We start from the raw sequence: 15,641 nt of genomic DNA, 5'->3' as shown, positions 1-15,641 counted from the left end.
ATTCATGACAATGAGGATGTAAAATGCAAACTCCATTCCAGAGTGCTCTGCAATCTATCATGTTTTCCCTCAAGACTGCGGGTAACTGTTTTGTTTATAGGCAGGATGTTGCTCTGTGACTATGAAGCATTTGTGGGGGGGGAGGGGGTTTCCTCTCTCTCCACCCTCTTCTTTTCTTCCTCTCTCTCTCCTTCCCCTCCCCCCCTGCCCCCTTCTCTTTGCAGGCGGCCGGCTTGGTTGGATGGTTGCGGGACATTTAAATGGCGGTAAGATTTATAACATGGAATGTGGGTGGGATTAACTCCCCCACTAAGAGAAGCACTATACTGACACATCTAAGACGGCTAGGGACTGACATTGCACTATTGCAGGAGACCCACCTCTTTGAGGAGGAACATGAAAAACTTAAGAGGGATTGGGTGGGATCGGTGGAACATGTTTCGTACACTAACTCCAGTAGGGGTATTGCAATTCTTTTCGGAAAAAGAAGGGATGTTGAGGTTCTAGCCACGCACAAGGATGCAGAGGGGAGATACTTAGTGGTAAAGGCCAGAAGAAACCAGAGGACATTTGTGATTTGTAACATCTATGCCCCAAATTCTAGGTCCACAGTTTTTCTGGACCAGGCTTATCCAAACACTTACCCCATATTTGGGCCTGGATATCATACTAGGGGGGATTTTAATCTGGCCCCAAATCCCATTTGTGATAGAATGCAGGATCCAGAGCGTCTGTCAGAGGGGAACAGACCTAGAGGGAAGGGTGCTTTCGAATGGAAGGTCTTCTCTCGGCTGTCGGATTCACACCAGATTGTTGATGTCTGGAGGCTGAGGAATCCTGAGAGCAAGGGCTTTACTTGCATCTCAAGGGCCACGCTGACGCTGTCACGCATCAACCTTTTTATGGTCTCAACGCATCAACCTTTTTGAACTGGGAATCTCGTTTGGTGCGGCGACTTCCAACAAACGCACGCTGCAGTTCCCTGGGTACCTCTATACTTCTGACGCCTTTTTAAAGCACTTAACTCATGCGTGGAACGACTATTACACGGATAATTGCGCTCACCGGGACAACCCAGAACTGCTCTGGAACACGGCTAAAGCGGTTCTGACGGGAGATATCATCTCCTATGTAGCCGCGTTAAAGAGAAAAGCACAAGCTAAATTGCAAAAGCTGCAAGAAGCATTGACGGAGTCTTACCAAGCATATTGCGGTAACCCCTGTCAATCCACGAAAGACAAATACCTCACCAGTAAAGGTGAACTAGATGTATTTTTGAATCACCAAGCAGTCACGCAGCTCCTAAGTTCCAATGCCACTTACTATAGAGGGGGGATAGATCTGGCAGATTGCTCGCTTCCCTTATAAATAAACAAACGGCTCGCAGACCGATTGCAGCCATTACCTACGGCAATAAAACACATAAGACCCCAGACTCCATGGTGGAGGCCTTGGCGAAATACTATGCCAATCTATATACCAGTCAAAAGATGCCCCCTCAGGAGACCGTGGCGTCCTTCTGGAATGATTTAGATCTTCCGCAGATCAAAGATAAGAAGCTGACTGCACTCAATTCCCCCATTTCTTCAAAGGAAATTCTGAAAATCATCTCTTCCATGTCAAACGGGAAAGCAGCAGGCCCTGATGGCTTACCCATTGAATTCTTTAAACTACTAAAGTCCCAGGTTACGCCTATATTAACCAACGTATATAACTTATATTATAGAGATCTGGTCCCTCCCCCTAAAACTTTTACAATGGCACACGTGTCCCTGATTCCGAAGCCTGGAACGGATCCTAGTCTTCACAAATCCTACTGCCCAATTTCCCTCCTCAATTTGGATTACAAGATACTAATGAAAATCTTGACCGACAGGCTGAAGTAATATTGACAGACATTATTCACCCGGACCAGACCGGATTTATGTGCCGTAGGACTTCGGTGACTAATGTGCGGAGAGTGCTCCATGCCATGATGCACTTTGCGCCCGATTCTGGGACTTTGGGGGCACAAGAGGAATCGGAGGCCTTCCTGCTGTCGGTGGACGCAGAGAAGGCCTTCGACAGAGTGGAATGGGGCCATCTTTTGAACACGCTACAGCGTTTCGGCTTTTCTGGGTCATTCCTTCAATATATTGGAAACATATACTCAGCCCCGTGGATACATATCATGACCAATGGTCTGTTCTCCCTGCGCATTGTATTACAGAGGGGCACCCGCCAGGGGTGCCCTCTTTCCCCTCTCCTTTTTAACCTAGCTTTAGAGCCTTTGGCCATTAAATTACATAAAATATACCCAGGTATCGTGTTGGGAGAGGCGAGACTGCATCTCGCACTCTATGCGGATGACATGCTTCTATTTATAGAGCATCCGGCGAAACATGTCCCAAAGATTCTAGCAACCATTGAGGCATTTGGATCTTTCTCGGGCTATAGAATAAACAAAACCAAATCAGAGATTCTATGGCTTCTGAGACATAGGGTTCAGTTGGTTACTTATCCTTTTCAGGAGGCCAACCCCACCATGACCTATCTGGGCATTCGACTATCTACAAATGTCCAAATCCTGTATCACTCTAACATTACACGGGTGTGTTGCGACATCGAACAGACCCTAGAAGGCTGGAAAAATCTACCAGTTTCCCTAACGGGACGGATTAACCTAATAAAAATGGTAATCTTACCGCAAATTCTGTACCCCCTTTTAATGATTCCCTTCTTAATTACTAAGAAGGACATGGCACTCTATACTCGGGCCCTCTCGAAATTCCTATAGAAGGTAGGCAAACCCAGGATAGCTCTTACAAAACTTTATGCGCATTCTTCGCATGGTGGGTTGGGTCTACCTAACTTAAGACTCTACAACTGGGCAGCGCTAAATCGTCTCATGCTCGACTGGCAATTAAAAACCGGGCACTTCTACTCATCAGAATTAGAAGATCAGGCCTTGGGGAAGTTTGATCTCTCCTACTTACCCTATGCCCCGATTAATGACATCCACACGACGATCAGGGACAACCTTCTTTATAGGGATGTGCTGAGGGCGTGGCAGTCAACCCTCAGCCATGTGGGACGCCGCTGCGTGTCCTCGAGAATGATCCCCTTGCGACATAACACAGCATTTCCCCCGGGGATTGACACCTTTCCGTTCACCGCGTGGAAGGATAGGGGGCTGTGCCTTGTGGGGGACACTCTGGATCTTTCTAGAAAATGTATAAAATCATTTGCTGAATTACAAACTCAGTTTGGGCTACCGAGAACGCACTTTTATGCTTCCCTCCAAATGCAGCATTACATTACTCAACTGATTAGGGATGATCCACATTTTTGGGAGCCTCATGCGCTTGGCATAGCAGTAACCTCATTCAGATTAGGCAATTTCACAATCTCAGGGATATACAAGGCATTGTTAAATCACATGGAAGCTCAAAAATGGACTGAGAGTCTGGAAAGGGAAGATCTGACTGTAGCGATCCAACAGAGCATTGAGAATGCTAAGAGGGCAACGCTATCTATGACCCTTAGAGAATCCCAGATTAGAATGTTACATAAAGACTATATTATTCCTTGGAGGTTATCTAAGTGGAATCCCAGAGTGGTGAACGAGTGCAGTAAGTGTAGAATCAGTGACCCGGATTTTCTCCACTATTTTATCGCCTGTCCACAGGTTAGACAGTTCTGTGGTAAGGTTGCCTTTTGGATCACTAACGTCATTAAAATTAGAGTCCAGATTGAGGTAGAACAGATCTGTTTTTTGGAGTGGAGAGAGCAGAGGCCCAGACTTGTTCCTTTACTTACTACTATTGTTCTGAGAGCTAGGAAGGTCATTTTGAAAGTGTGGACAGAGCGCGCGGCCCCTGCCTTTAGCGCGTTTAGACATACTCTACACAAACAACTACTCTTAGAGCAATTAGACACCAGGATGGACACTAATAAAAGAATTAAACACTTCATCACTAAATGGCAGGAATATATTAAGACATTGAGCCCAGACTCACAGAGACAACTTCTGACTCCTTTCATGGATACGGAATTTATGCTCACAGCCTCTTTGAGGTGCGAATGAGGACTTCTATACCAGTTGCGGGGCGGGGGGGGGGGGGAGAATTGACATATAACGAGCGGTCTTTGCCTGCTTACCCTAACCCCCATTTTTTTTTTATTATTTATTTCCACAAAGAGTGTATTTCAGACTTACGCACCTGGCCTAGATAACTCGGCTACGAACCAGTTACAGAGTTAATTGTTGATAGTTAAAGTATGTTTTTGTTAATTACGGTTTTATACACTGTTTTAATACAGAAAAAGATAAGATGTTAAAGTAAAGATAAGGAAGTTGATTTATGACTTTATTTTTATATACATTGGAATGTACACGATGACTTTGTATCTTTATGCTCTTATGGATGTGACATTTTAAACTGTACTTGCTACCCTTCTCTTGTCCTCAATAAAAACAGTATATTTAAAAACAAAAGCCATCATGTCAACCCTACATCAACAATAATGATAACAATGCATATGTACTGTATATATATAAAAAAGAAAACACATACATTTATAGTAAAACGTATACAATAAAAAAGTATACAAATCCAAAATCACAATTGATATGTTATCTGTGCCAGCAACAAACATAACTACAAAATAGCAGCAAAAAATATATGATATGTTATCTGTGCCAGCAACAAACATAACTGCAAAATAGCAGCAAAAAATATATGATATGTTATCTGTGCCAGCAACAAACATAACTGCAAAATAGCAGCAAAAAATATATGATATGTTATCTGTGCCAGCAACAAACATAACTGCAAAATAGCAGCAAATTTATGCAAACAATAAATTACGCTAATACAAACAATACACACGATATATACAAGAAAAAAAAACATAGCCCCAAAAAATCATCAAATCATGATAAAATGTGTATTATTTGTTCCAATACCTATTGAGTCAAGCACTAAACACTAAAATCCCAATTATTAATCCAAAGATGGATACTGTGTGCTAGCTAAACTGACTACTGTGTGCTAGCTGAACTGAAATAAGCACAAATGTAAAGTGAGATAGATGATTAAAAATAGTAGAAAAACTTGACCTAATGTGTATGGAGTGACTAATAGTGGTGAAAAAAGGCAAATTTCCTAGCTTAATGTGTATAGTGTCATAATGTAATAAAATGTATAGAATTAAAAGTGACAAAATATAATGTGTATTGTCCTTGGAAATGTGAAATGTGCTTCACCTCACTAATCATAACATAAATCAAATACAGACTAAAGCCTTAAGCGTATATAAAGATAGTGGATGATAATAATAATAATGTGTGTACAGTGAATAAGGTGTAAGTGTATATAAAAATGGAAATAGTGATATTAGAGTGTCTCTCTGGATATATATTAATCCCTAAACTAATATTATCAAATCTAACGTTATAATATATATGATATATAATAGAGATGGGGACTCAATAGGAATTCCTTGGATGAAAATCATCCTTTCAACTACTTGCTATTATTAGGTATAAGAAGGACAACCTAAAATTTCTGTAATGCATAGAGATCTATTTGTGATTTAAGAATTTTGATATTTTAGTATATAATATAAAAAATAGTAGATCTCCTGACAAATGCTGGGCCTTAAACTATTCGTAATATTTATATTAGTGGAGAAAAAAAAATATATAACACATGTGAATATGAACGTGTATCAAAGACGAATGCACTTGTGTTCATATGCTCATAATATGAAGGTGTATACATACACACACATATACATGTGTGGATTGCGGGGAGTGTGTATGTATATATATATATATATATATATATATATACAGGGAGTGCAGAATTATTAGGCAAATGAGTATTTTGACCACATCATCCTCTTTATGCATGTTGTCTTACTCCAAGCTGTATAGGCTCGAAAGCCTACTACCAATTAAGGATATTAGGTGATGTGCATCTCTGTAATGAGAAGGGGTGTGGTTTAATGTCATCAACACCCTATATCAGGTGTGCATAATTATTAGGCAACTTCCTTTCCTTTGGCAAAATGGGTCAAAAGAAGGACTTGACAGGCTCAGAAAAGTCAAAAATAGTGAGATATCTTGCAGAGGGATGCAGCACTCTTAAAATTGCAAAGCTTCTGAAGCGTGATCATCGAACAATCAAGCGTTTCATTCAAAATAGTCAACAGGGTCGCAAGAAGCGTGTGGAAAAACCAAGGCGCAAAATAACTGCCCATGAACTGAGAAAAGTCAAGCGTGCAGCTGCCAAGATGCCACTTGCCACCAGTTTGGCCATATTTCAGAGCTGCAACATCACTGGAGTGCCCAAAAGCACAAGGTGTGCAATACTCAGAGACATGGCCAAGGTAAGAAAGGCTGAAAGACGACCACCACTGAACAAGACACACAAGCTGAAACGTCAAGACTGGGCCAAGAAATATCTCAAGACTGATTTTTCTAAGGTTTTATGGACTGATGAAATGAGAGTGAGTCTTGATGGGCCAGATGGATGGGCCCGTGGCTGGATTGGTAAAGGGCAGAGAGCTCCAGTCCGACTCAGACGCCAGCAAGGTGGAGGTGGAGTACTGGTTTGGGCTGGTATCATCAAAGATGAGCTTGTGGGGCCTTTTCGGGTTGAGGATGGAGTCAAGCTCAACTCCCAGTCCTACTGCCAGTTTCTGGAAGACACCTTCTTCAAGCAGTGGTACAGGAAGAAGTCTGCATCCTTCAAGAAAAACATGATTTTCATGCAGGACAATGCTCCATCACACGCGTCCAAGTACTCCACAGCGTGGCTGGCAAGAAAGGGTATAAAAGAAGAAAATCTAATGACATGGCCTCCTTGTTCACCTGATCTGAACCCCATTGAGAACCTGTGGTCCATAATCAAATGTGAGATTTACAAGGAGGGAAAACAGTACACCTCTCTGAACAGTGTCTGGGAGGCTGTGGTTGCTGCTGCACGCAATGTTGATGGTGAACAGATCAAAACACTGACAGAATCCATGGGTGGCAGGCTTTTGAGTGTCCTTGCAAAGAAAGGTGGCTATATTGGTCACTGATTTGTTTTTGTTTTGTTTTTGAATGTCAGAAATGTATATTTGTGAATGTTGAGATGTTATATTGGTTTCACTGGTAAAAATAAATAATTGAAATGGGTATATATTTGTTTTTTGTTAAGTTGCCTAATAATTATGCACAGTAATAGTCACCTGCACACACAGATATCCCCCTAAAATAGCTATAACTAAAAACAAACTAAAAACTACTTCCAAAACTATTCAGCTTTGATATTAATGAGTTTTTTGGGTTCATTGAGAACATGGTTGTTGTTCAATAATAAAATTAATCCTCAAAAATACAACTTGCCTAATAATTCTGCACTCCCTGTATATATATATATATTGGAGTCCTTATTACACTTTGTTGAAGATATCAATGCCTCAATGGTGGGCATTAGATTTACGCTTACATACTCTAGTCAACAAGTTAGCTTTCTGGACACCACTGTATATAAGCAGGGTACAAGATTGAGTACTGATCTTTATACTAAACCAACGGACAGAAATACTTTGCTAAGGTACGAAAGCTTTCATCCAGAAACTGTATTTAATTCCATACCTAGGAGTCAGCTACTTCGTACAAAGAGAATAGTCCAAGACCAGGAGATATGGCCAGAAAGATCTATGGGCAATAAATTTATCCAAAGAGGATATCCAAAAGAGATCATTACTAGGAGTATTGAGGATTTGGATAAAAAACAAAATAAACAAAGTAAAATAAAGAATGGTCAAAATAGACTAGTTTTCTCTATGGCATACAGTAATAAGAGTAATGATGTCTTTAGAATAGTAAGGAAATATTGGCATCTATTGTCTAAATATAATCCAGAAGTGGAATCCTTTAAATTACCCCCTATGCCTTCATATAGAAGGGTGAAAAAATCTTAGGGACAATATTGTTAAAGCAGATGTGGGCACTACTAAATCATCTAGTATTAACTACCTGACTACACCAAATAAGGGATGTTATCCTTGTCTTCATATTGCTCACTGTAATTCTATAATAAAAGGAAAATTCCTAGCGCAGAACGATAAAAGGAAACAATACACCATCAATGGATTATATACATGTCAGACTAACTATACATGTCAGACCACTCAGGCCGCCAGGGATAGATTTAGTCAACATAAAGCTTCCATCAAGTCAAAAGATCTGTCATTACCAGTATCTGCACATTTCACACGTATGGGACACACAGTTAGTCAACTTTGTTTCCAAATAATAGACCACATCCCCATCCATAGAAGAGGGGGTAATAGGGAAATAAAAATGAAACAAAAAGAGGTATGGTGGATCAAACGTTTAAATACCTAACACCCTTATGGCCTGAATAGGGACTATGATTTGTATTTGTTTTTATAAATAGATTAGTATGTTATGTATTCTGGTACCACTAGAGGTCACTAATGAAATGAAATTTGGAATACCTGGACAGGTATGAGTTAATCTAATTAGCATGTAACATTGAAACCTGATTGGCCCAGATACCCTTTTTAAATGTCTGTTTAATTGTTTTTTAACTATGCATGAATAAGGACCATGTAGGTCCAAAACGTCGCTTTTTATGGTTGTTATACCCTAAATAAAGAGAAATTTTCACCTTTAAAAAAAGCAGCTTGTACTGTGGTGCTGACACATATTTTGTACATGGACTGTATTTATTGGAGTTTTGCTGATACTCCATTGTGACGGGCACACAGGCTGGAAACTATTTACAAATTTATGGTGCTGGACTCCAATTATCTACTTTTTTTATATACATATATATAAGTATCCAAAATTCCAGATCTTGCCCTCAAATGGAAAACTGCCTGGGTGCAACTTTGAGAATAAACAGTAGCCAAAAAGAAGTGCACTCTCAGGTCTTTCACAGCAAAAGTTACTTTATTTCTGTAACGTTTTCGGAGGTCTCGCCTCCTTCATCAGCATAGTTAAAACAAAGCATAGAATACAAATAAATAGTGACATACTCACTCATACCACTCAAAACCAGCCCCTTTCCCTTGGCGCCAAACTACCGACAATGGAACGCATACTGCGTTCCATCAGTGTTGAAGTGCCGGAAGTGGTGCACTACGTCACTTCCAGTGAACAAAATATTGCCCAAATATGTGAAACAATTCAATACGTGAAAATGAGCGTGATCGGATCTCTCCTGCATGTGTGTGCTCACATCAACAACAGGTACCTAGTGCAGATACTACAAAACAAACATGATAGGAAAAGTTTTAGCGACACGGATGCACGTTGTCATGGCAACCCGTGTGTACATCGTATCCCATTCATTCTATGGGGAAAAAAAATAATAAAAATAAAGGACAAATGTGTTCCACAATTCTATGTGGTGTTATAAACAACTCAAAAAGTGCAGTGCTAATTCATATACATATATATTGTACTTAACGTAACCAAAAATGCACAGCCCACCCTAATAGCAAAAAAAATTACAATTACGTGCTGTGCTGCAGGTTTTCAGCCATACAAAACTCAAGTTTTAATCTAAATGAAAGGTTTAAATAATGTATACCCATAAGGACTGCATACTTGCACCCTAATGGAATGCAGGGGTCCACTAATACCCAGTATGAAATAATCCTCCAAGACAGTAATGTGAATTTTAAATTGGATTATCCCATAATTACTATGATGGGTATAGTATGTGAAACCTCAACATAATGAAACCCCTGGTTATTTCTATCTGAGAGCATATTACTGCAGTCCCCCTAGTCAATATTGACTAGCTAACTAAAACTATATCATTATTTCAATGATCTATAGTTATAGCAAAAAAATTATTCTATCACACATGCAACCATCTCATTCATCGTCAGTATTACTAACCACATGAGCATATAGTTCATAAAAGAGAAAAAAAATTAAATTAAAAACAAGTATATAACAGGGTCCTTATATTCAATGCTGTAATTCCCCTCTGGGTGATGGTTTAACTCTATAAGTCCCAGGATTGTCTTATCATCCTCCACACAGAACCCTATAAGGTTGCATAATGCTCCCATGATCCTTCTTTGTGTTGGTTGATTTTTCTCTCTTTTGGATCTTTAGCCATGCTGAGATCATTTAGGTATTACAATGTCATACGGCCTTACTGGATTTGCTATAATGTGATGTGACCTGTTATATACTTGTTTTTAATTTAATTTTTTTTCTCTTTTATGTTGAGGTTTCACATACTATACCCATCATAGTAATTATGGGATAATCCAATTTAAAATTCACATTACTGTCTTGGAGGATTATTTCATACTGGGTATTAGTGGACCCCTGCATTCCATTAGGGTGCAAGTATGCAGTCCTTATGGGTATACATTATTTAAACCTTTCATTTAGATTAAAACTTGAGTTTTGTATGGCTGAAAACCTGCAGCACAGCACGTAATTGTAATTTTTTTTGCTATTAGGGTGGGCTGTGCATTTTTTGGTTACGTTAAGTACAATATATATGTATATGAATTAGCACTGCACTTTTTGAGTTGTGTATAACACCACATAGGATTGTGGAACACATTTGTCCTTTATTTTTATTAATTTTTTTCCCCATAGAATGAATGGGATACAATGTACACACGGGTTGCCATGACAACGTGCATCCGTGTCGCTAAAACTTTTCCTATCATGTTTGTTTTGTAGTATCTGCACTAGGTACTGTTGTTGATGTGAGCACACACATGCAGGAGAGATCCGATCACGCTCATTTTCACGTATTGAATTGTTTCACATATTTGGGCAATATTTTGTTCACTGGAAGTGACGTAGCGCACCACTTCCGGCACTTCAACACTGATGGAACGCAGTATGCGTTCCATTGTCGGTAGTTTGGCGCCAAGGGAAAGGGGCTGGTTTTGAGTGGTATGAGTGAGTATGTCACTATTTATTTGTATTCTATGCTTTGTTTTAACTATGCTGATGAAGGAGGCGAGACCTTACAGAAATAAAGTAACTTTTGCTGTGAAAGACCTGAGAGTGCACTTCTTTTTGGCTACTATATATATATATATATATATATATATATACACACACACACATATATATGGGGTGAAGGGGTATGGGACCATTTCACAAAAATGCAGCTATATCCAGATTCTCATTAAGCCCATCTGGTTGAATTGTTTTAAGTTTAGTAATCCAAAAGGATTCTCTTCTCCTTAAAGTTAAGAAGGCGTTGTTATTTGTTCTAGGAATAGACTCGATGGGCAAGATACTCATAGGATTCTTTTGGCCCCCATGATGTAATAAACAGTGTCTGGAGACACTGTGTGCCTTATACTTGGTTTTAATGCTAGATGCATGCTGCCCCCATCTTTTTTTCACCTTACGGGAAGTATGGCCAATATATTGGACCCCACAATTGCAACTCAGTAGGTATATAACGAAAGTGGATTCACAGGTCATAAAACTTTTTATATAAAAAATCTCCCCAGTGGTATGGGAAGTAAAAGTGTATACCCGATGTACTATAGAGCTGCACATAACACAACGTCTTCTACAGCATTTGGAAATCGTGTGCCTTAAAGATATGGGTGCTGGTCTTTTAGTATGTGATTAATTTCTATCTAAAAGTTTGTCCCTCACCACTTTACTGGGAGCCAAAGTCGTCTTGAGAGTAGGTGCTCTTCTATAGACCACTTTTGGTTTGGGGCCAATAATGTTCTTGAGTGTAAGATCATTAGTCAAGATAGGCCAGTGTTTCATTAAAATTTTATTAATCTCCCGGAAGTTAGAATTATATCTAGTTATAAAGAGTGTAGGGTTTGAATCTTTAAAACTAGCCTTTTTTATTGAAAAGTATTGGTCCCTATCTTCGTTTTAAACCCTTTCAAGTTCTTTATTAACAAGTTCCACCGGGTTACCCTTTTCTAGGAATCTATCCCCAATAATTATCACCTGCTCATCATAGTCCACTAAAGTGGAACAATTCCTCCTAATCCTTCTAAATTGGCCATATGGCACATTATTTTTCCAACTCTGATAATGGTTACTCTCATAATGGCGAAAGCTATTGCAGTCTACTTTTTTTAAAAAAAAGTTTTTGATATGACTACTCCTTTCGCTGTCCTTCCCCAAGATCAGATCCAAAAATTCAATCCTATCCTTTTGAATATTGGAAGTGAATGATATCCCGAAAGTGTTATTATTAAGATGATTAATAAAAATCCAAAATAAGTGTATGTAGACCTTTAAGGTCATCTATATAATGGCCATAGAACACCATGTTCACAACAAAAGGGGATTGGTAGATATAAGTGTGTTCAAATTGCCCCATGAACAAATTAGCAAAGCTGGGTGCGAACCTGGTGCCCATGGCCATCCCTTTAATCTGCAAATAATATCTACTCTGATATAAAAAATAATTATGCTGTAAAATAAAAGTAATAAGTTAAATAATAAAATCTACTTGTGTTTCAGGCATGTATATATCCTGTTCTAAATAAGAGCGAACAGCTTCAATCCCTAATTCGTGCTTAATGTTGGAGTAGAGCACAGGTCACCCACCAACATTCATCATCAAGGGTAAACTTTTGTAATTTAAGTAATGTCAGTAGAATCCTTAATGTAGGAGGGAAGGGATATGACGAATTTCTGAAGAAAGGTATCTATATATGCAGATAGGGAGTCAGTAAGACTCCCTATACCAGCTATGATTGGTCGACCTTGCGGCCTGAGTGGATCTTTATGGATCTTGGGAAAGTGGTAATAAAAGGCCGTATTGGGGTATTTGGGAAAACAGAACTCCATCTCATTTTTGCTTAAAATTCCCTTCTTTAATCCTAGAACAAGGAGGTCATACAATTTTTTTTGATATTTCAAAGTCGGATCCCCAAAAAGTATTTTGGAATATTCCTTATCATTGAGTATTCGATTAGCTTCACTGATATAATATTGTAAATCTTGTAACACTATTCCCCCACCCTTATCTGCTTGCCTAATGACCAAGTTTGAAGTCTTCCTAAGACTCATTAGGGCCTTCCGTTTGCCTAAGCTCAAGTTGTTTTTATATCGTAATTTTGTCATTTTTTTGGATAGCTTTTCCAGATCTTCCATCACCAAATTGGAAAAAATGTCAATATGGTTGGTATTAGATCTAGGTGGTGTGAAGGAAGATTTAAGTTTCAAATTGGTATGGATATACTCCTCAAAGAGATCTTCCATCAGAGTATGGGGTTCATAAACAAAACACCCTCCCTGGACCTGTGAATCCATTAGATCAGTCATATAAATTGGTCTAAGGGAATCATTTGTGATTTTCTTGTCAGCAAAATATTTTTGGAGGAACACTTTCCTAATATAACTATTAACATCTACGTATATTTCATAGACGTTAAAGTTATTGGATGGACAGAAAGACAGTCCCCTTCCTAATACCCTTATCTCTTCATCTGATAAGGAATGAGTGGACAAGTTGAAAATGCCTTTACTTAATTTTTGTAATTTGTTCTTTTTGCAGGAGAGGGATCTTCCTCTTGATCCCCGCTTCCGAATTGTCTTTTTACCCTTTGGGGTAATGACGACCCCATTGGAGTTTGCCATACGGGTGGATCTTGTTGATGGGCATTCCCTCCTAAAAAATGTGGTTGTACTCTAGTGGTGGTAATAGGTGTTCCCATCTCGTTCTCATTAGTGGATAAGGTCTGATACCTGTTTGTATGTTCAAATGAATACCTTCTCTGATCAGTATCTCTAGAGGAACCAGACTGATATAGTGGTTCTGAATTATTAGAAGAATTACCAATAGGTGCATGTGTAGCCCTCTGGATTTGGTGATGGCGGTTGTTCATATGATATGTGTGAGGGGTGAACTCACGATTAGATCTATTCCAACCGTACTCGTGATTGGAAGGCATCAGGGGACGTGCACCTCTTTCATGACTATATTTGTTATTTGAGGTGGCATCAAAATTATTATTTGAGGTATTTATGCCTATTTCCTACCGTTTGCCAACCCTCATGTGATTGAGGGTTGGTTGGGGAATTATTCCTATGATTATGCATGTGATTACCTCTATAAGAATCGGATCTATTATTATTATTAGTATTATGAAAGGGATTGGAATTATGTTGTCTATTTTTCCAAGTGTACACTTGTCCCTTAGAATAATCATCATTGTCCCTATCCATCTTTTTATTCTTATTATCAATTATCTGTTGTTGGTATTCGTCAGCTTTCTCATATGTGCTAATTCTTAAATTCTCAAATTGGGGTAAAGATTTGTGAATATCTAGATCTTTCTGCAATGTATCAATCTCAATCCCAACTACATCTACAAGTGACTGTCTGTGTCTAATAAGAATATCAATAAGGGTCATTGAGCATGTATTTAAGGCATTTTGCCATCCTTCAAAACTTCTTCATTGTTCTTAAAAGAGCAATTTTTAAACATTCTGAGCCCTCTAGGGATTTGGTTTTTAGCTTTATATTTTTTAAGTGTATCCAAATCCCACCAGTGCCTATGTTCAGTCTTAAGCAGATTTTCCAACTTGCCAAAAGCAGACTGCAGGGACAATGGTGGGCTTGGCGACTCAGAAACAGTAATTTCAACAGATACCCTCCTATTGGCTCTCTCAGATGAGGATAGCATAATTCAGACAGATGTATAACAATGGCTACCCCTAGGAAATCAAATAGCAATCTACTCTGGAGTCGACAACCCCTATAAGTGACCAGATAGTAATACCAAAAAATAAAAATTAGGCAAAAATGCAGCTAGGCATCAGTCCCATAGGGGGCTCTTCCTAAGTATATACCACTTTATGCATATATAAATAATAATTGCTATATAGTATACATAAACAATAAATTAGTCATAAAAAACAAACAAACAACCATATATCACAAAACAGATATTGACAAAAAAATATATTGTAATAATAAAGTCTTAGGGTTCCAATGTTGTGGCCGCTCCCTGATACAGGATGGTCAATCCCTGGGATGCGAAATTCTGAAGAAAAAAAAAGAGAGACAGAGGCACCAACATGGCCTAGTACCGTCAGGCAGAAGGATATTAACATATATGAGATAGGGTACTCACAAACACAGCGCACCCAATAGTTCTAGTGGGGCAGACTGGAACTTTGTAGTGGTCCAGCTCACTGAGGAAGGTACACAGAGCACATAGACGCAGGCTTGATCAGCAATACGGCAACAGTGTCTGTAGGGAGTCACAAAAAAGAGCTACCATAGCCTAGTACAGTCCAATCAGGTGTAAAGATAATATAAAGTCACACTTACGAAAAGTACTGCACCTCCAGGTGCAGTAACAGCAAGCTGGGACTTCTCAGTCACCCAGTGGACCACTCTCTTGGCAAACAGAATCCTCACCAAAAAAAAATCCAAAAACCAGCGTGAAAATATTCCAAACAGCAGCAAGTGTATCATAAAAACATATATCTTTATTAAAAACAAAGCAAGATGTTTCTCAGCCTCACAGCAGCAAGTGTATCATAAAAACATATATCTTTATTAAAAACAAAGCAACATGTTTCTCAGCCTCACAGCAGCAAGTGTATCATAAAAACATATATCTTTATTAAATACAAAGCAACATGTTTCTCA

General features: G+C 38.9%; 1 protein-coding gene across 1 annotated transcript in view; it reads left to right on the top strand.

The window, feature by feature from the left end:
* Positions 1-15,641, top strand: part of LOC128661265 (uncharacterized) — a 744,180-nt gene that overhangs the window by 73,844 nt on the left and 654,695 nt on the right. The gene's annotated exons all lie outside the window — the stretch shown is intronic.

This window comes from Bombina bombina, chromosome 5 (assembly GCF_027579735.1).
Source record: "Bombina bombina isolate aBomBom1 chromosome 5, aBomBom1.pri, whole genome shotgun sequence".
NCBI lineage: Eukaryota > Metazoa > Chordata > Amphibia > Anura > Bombinatoridae > Bombina > Bombina bombina.
Note: the sequence above shows the minus strand (reverse complement) of the source record. Positions and strands in the feature narration are given on the sequence as shown.